Source organism: Salvelinus sp. IW2-2015, linkage group LG4q.1:29 (assembly GCF_002910315.2).
Source record: "Salvelinus sp. IW2-2015 linkage group LG4q.1:29, ASM291031v2, whole genome shotgun sequence".
NCBI classification, from domain to species: domain Eukaryota; kingdom Metazoa; phylum Chordata; class Actinopteri; order Salmoniformes; family Salmonidae; genus Salvelinus; species Salvelinus sp. IW2-2015.
This window is the reverse complement of record NC_036842.1, coordinates 45,839,006-45,843,981: the sequence shown is the minus strand read 5'-3', so window position 1 is coordinate 45,843,981 and position 4,976 is coordinate 45,839,006. Positions and strand designations below refer to the sequence as shown.

General features: G+C 49.6%; 2 non-coding genes and 1 pseudogene across 2 annotated transcripts; all 3 read right to left on the bottom strand.

The window, feature by feature from the left end:
* Window positions 1-755: 755 nt before the first annotated feature.
* LOC111962892 (U5 spliceosomal RNA) lies at window positions 756-866 on the bottom strand. The gene has a single exon (XR_002877179.1). It is a non-coding gene; the product is annotated as a U5 spliceosomal RNA (small nuclear RNA).
* Window positions 867-1,273: 407 nt separating this feature from the next.
* LOC111962878 (U2 spliceosomal RNA) lies at window positions 1,274-1,471 on the bottom strand. The gene has a single exon (XR_002877167.1). It is a non-coding gene; the product is annotated as a U2 spliceosomal RNA (small nuclear RNA).
* Window positions 1,472-1,884: 413 nt separating this feature from the next.
* LOC111962891 (U5 spliceosomal RNA) lies at window positions 1,885-2,007 on the bottom strand (annotated as a pseudogene).
* Window positions 2,008-4,976: the final 2,969 nt, after the last annotated feature.

Sequence of the window (4,976 nt, the reverse complement as noted above, 5' to 3'; positions counted from 1 at the left end):
GAGTGGTATGCGATACAAGGGCCGGTGGAGAGATGCAAAATAGGACAAAAACAGGGGGGACAAATGAAATTTAATTAAATAAGCAAGGAAAAAGACCAGAGGGCTTTTTTAAACTCACCCTACAGGTGCTGGTGCACCTGTAGCCCACCACCAAAACCACCACCTAACCCAGGACAATAGAACAGGAACCAAAGGTGTGAGACAAAAACAACAATAATATATGATTTTAACAATATAAAAAGCACCCAATTTCCCAGGCGCCCTCCGGCCTACGTCGCTTCTCCCGATCAAGTGCCCAGCACTGACAAGGTAACTACACTTGCATCTGAGCCAAAAGGCCGAGAAGCGCATAACCCACCAAATGGACCCCTGCGGCCCGCCGGGCACCGGGGTTCTCGGCAGACTTTGGCGGTTTGGCAAAAGGGTGGCTCTCCCACCCCCCACCCACCCCCACCCCACCCACCAACACTTTCCCTTGGCGACAGACAGACAGACAGACAGGACAGACAGACAGACAGACAGACAGACAGACAGACAGACAGAAATGCGGGTGTTTTTTTTGGTTGTTTTTTTTAAGTCGCCAATGCGTCTTCATAAGTCACTAGCTCTTTTGAACTCAATTGCCCTTAGCGACAACTTTGCGAGGGAAAATACACTCGTCAGTCCGATTTGAAGTCAAAAAGTCCTCGGCGGTGGCGTGGGCGTCATCATTCTCTGTCAATTTCTCTTGAAACAAGATATACCGGGCTCTGCCAGAAAAGCAAAAGCCCTTTCCAAAAATACTTGGAACTCATAAGTGTTCCTCTCCAGCGAAGTCTTTAGTAAAAGGCGAAAGGCTTTGTGCGTAATAAGAGAAACCAGCAGTCGTATGGAAGTCAGAGGTCGTGGTTCCGAGGCATACTCTGTGCACTTTAACTAGGCTTGGACCTCGCGGGTGGCGCGTGTCGCGCTCCACCCAACACCCACCTCTGCCAACTTCTGTTGTGGGGTTAAAAATGTCACAGACAGGACAGACAGTACAGACGACTCACTCACTCACTCACTCACTCACTCACTTCACTTCACTCAACTCACTCACCTATCCTGACCACGTTTATTTTTTTTTTTTTTTTTTTTTAAGTAACAATGCGCGGGAAACGGGGGGAACCACGGAAAAGCGTTTCGCCCTATTCCACTTTGGGTGTTTTTCTTTCCTTTTCTTTCCTTTTCTATCTTCTGCCAGCTCGTTTTACACAGCTTTGCTGTATTTTCTTTCCTTGACAACGGGAGAAATCGTGCTTGCACCGTCCCGGATGGCTACTGCGAATTACCGGGTCGATGCGTGGAGCGGACGCGAGGCAAGCCCCATTTCCGACTCCCCTGTTCGAAAAAACTCTCATAATATGTAGTCCCCCGATGGGCGGACGTATCGAGATATTCAATCGATAGAACAGATACTTACATTTGATCGCAGCCAAAAAGGCCATGAGAAGCGCAATAAACCCACCAATGGACCCCTGCGCCCGCGCCGGGCACCGCGGGTTCTCCGGCAGACTTGCGCGGTTTGGCAAAAGGTGGCCTCACCCCCCACCTCCCCACCACCCACCCAACCCAACCTTTTCTCCTGGCGACACAGACAAGACAGACAGACAGACAGACCAGACAGACAGACAGAAGACAGACAGACAGGACAGAACATGCTGGGTGTTTTTTTTTTGTTGTTTTTTTTAAGTACGCCAATGCGGTCTTTAAGCTCACTAGCTCTTCTTGAACTCAATTGCCCTTAGCGACCAACTTCGCTAGTGCGAAAATACACCGGTCAGTTCCGATTGAAGTCAAAAAGTCTCGCGGTGGGTGGGCGTCATCCATCTCTGCTCAATTTCTCTTGAAACAAGGATATACCGGGCTCTGCCAGAAAGCAAAGGCCCTTTCCAAAAATAAACTTGCGAACTCCATAAGTGTTCCTCTTCCACGGAGTCTTAGTAAAAGGCGAAAGGCTTGTGCGTAATGAAGAGAAAACCAGAGTCGTATAGGAAGTCACGAGGTCGGGTTCCGAGGCATACTCTGTGCACCTACTTAGCGCTGGGATCCTCGCGGCGTGGTGTGGGTTCGTTTCCACCCAAAAACCCCCAAAAAACTCTTTTGGCCAACTTGTGTTGGAGAAAAAGTCACAGACAGACAGACAGAACAGACAGACTCACTGCACTCACTCACTTTCACTCACTCACTCACTCACTCACTCCACTCATCACTCACTATCCCTGACCAACGTTTTTTTTTTTTTTTTTTTTTTTTTTAAGCTCAACAATGCTGCGGGAAACGGGGGAACCCACGGAAAAGCGCTTCGCACCCTACTTCCACTTTGGCTGTTTTTCTTTCCTTTCTTTCCTTCTTTCTTCTGCCAGCTGTTTACACAGCTTTGTGTATTTTTCTTTCTCTTGAACAACGAGATGAGAAATGTTGTTGCACCGATCCGTGCGACGCTACTGCAATACCGGGTCGATGCGTGGAGGCAGCGTCGCAGCAAGCCCCATTCCGCTCCCTGTTCGAAAATCCATTTAATATTGTAAGTCCCCCCGGGGGTTATACGTTATCGAGGCATGATATTGCATTAAAACTGCATAAGAACCAGAGAGCAGACTTATTCCTTCTTTCATACTAAGTTCTAGTTTATTTAATTCATTATTAGTGACCCTACCACAATCGTCTTACATCACAACCAAACTACTCATACTTCTAACCAACAACAATAAATTCTCATCTCTCAACACTACAATATAACACATAACACAAAACCTTAAACCAATAATCATGGGAGCAATATGTACACCTTTGGGCATTCTTCCTGGCCCCTGCCCCACCCTCACGGCCGATTACACCCTTCTATCCCATCGTCCAGATCTACGGTAACCTCAGTGGGAAATCCCCTACTTTTCTCAGTATACCCAAACATACACGTCCCGCTACATGTTAAACCTGCTCACTCCCATCCACTTACGCCCTCAACGCCACAGATCGTGATAGACCTACTCAACTCGGTGGAGGTTTCCAGACTCTTCTCTAATGGCGGTTCTCCTTGGTGAAAATGGAGAGGATATATGGCATAACGAGAGGATGCCCACTGAAGGCCCTGCTTCTTCTATCCCTCCCTTTCCCCCCTCCCTCACCAACTTTTCCTCCTATCCGCTACCCAAATGGTTCCACCCTTTTTTTCTTTTTCCTTTTTGTTATGTTGCGATCCCAGGGTTATTTTCCTCCACCCCCATCAATTCTCGCCTCCTCGGGCAAACCCCTGTCCTTAATATAATTCCTTCATACTCCTTTACCCACCTCCTCATATTCACCTTCCTTCCATCCCTTAATCGGTCCCTCTCTCCCACACCACTTTTCCAGCCACCTATTCTAGCTATTTCTTCTTTATACCTTCTCCTCCCTCTCCTCTGCTGTCCCGATCTGTGTCTTCTCCCCTCTTACCTTCTCCTCTCATCTCCTCTTCTCTTCCTTTTTCTCTCCTTTTGCCTCCTCCCTTCCTCCCCTCCCGACCACCCCTAACTTCCATCCCAAACTCCTCTGCTCCCCAAGCCCCTCTCCTTCTGCCCCGGCCACCTCTTCTCTTCTGCTCCCCGGCCCCCTACCATCCTGCTCCCCAACGAAACCCTTCCCTTCTCCCTAATCTCCTTCACCAAACCCCTCTTCAAATCCCCTGCCCTCCATCCCTTCACCGGCCCCTTCCCCTTCATCCTCTCCCTCAGCTTCCCAATGAGTTCCTTTTTCTGCCCCATGTCCAAAACCTCCTCTTCTGCTTCCTTCCCCTCTGTCCCGACCACCTCTCCTTCCATCTCGACCACCTCTCCTTCTTTCCCGGCCACCTCTCCTTCTATCCTGGCCACCTCTCCTTCTGTCCCGGCCCTCTCCTCTGCTTTCTCTTCTTCTCTCTCTCCTTCCTTCGGTGCAGTCTTCCCGCCTGTGTCACCTGGTTCTTCTCTTCCTCTTCTACCCCTATCCCCCGCTCTCGCTCCCCCCGCAGCTGCAGACGCGTATGACCTGTGCCGATCCGGGCAATCCCGCCACAGGTGTGTCACTAAACCACACCCATGACATGCCTTAGGCTCAGCACAGTCTCTCGCCTCGTGCTCACCAGACCCACAAAACCTGCACTTTCTAGCCCTACACGAGGCGAGAGCATGACCATAGGCCATACAACGCCTGCAAAATGGAGGCTGACGGGCATAGTACAACGTCCCCCTGTCAGCCCCCAGGGAGAACATCGCCGGGGGATGTAGGTAACCATCCAAACCTTCTGGATCCTCCCTTAAAAGGGCCTGAAAACCTCTCTTCCCAGTCCAGAACCCCAGGGAGTCCCTGATGAGCCTTGCTGAGGAGACATTGTTCATGAATCTCCCCAGAAAAACCCTCACCTCGTTTTCAGTCACGTGGGGATTGTACATTGTCACCGTGACCACACGAAAACTGCTTTTCGCCAAACTGGTCACTGCATACTGAGACATAGGCCTTGCCTTACTCTCTTCCTTTGCCATCTTTAGAACCTCTTCATGTTTCCCTTCATTATAAAGGGTCACATCAAAAGCCCTCTCCAACGGATTATCTTGAAGACATAAAACGTCCTTCACCTCCAGTTTCAAGATCCCCATCAAAATGAATCTTCCAAACTGGTCTCTTGCAAAAGGCTCCTCTTCTTTATCCCTCCACGTAAATCTCACTGTATTGGCCAAACCTATTCCAGGTACCGACTTGTTATAACTAGAACGTGCCATTTCCCAACAGATGAAAACGCACTTCCAAACCAATAGACCGCTCTCCAAAAAGGAAACCTCTGTGAAAACCCAAAAAGCCTTTTCTCACAAAAACCGACCGACCACAACCTTTTCTCCCTCCTATCTCCGACCTTCTGACTCAGCGAGCTGTGGGGCACCTCGGTACCAAGCTTGATCTGAGCCAAAAGGCCGAGAAGCGATAACCCACAAATGGACCCCTGC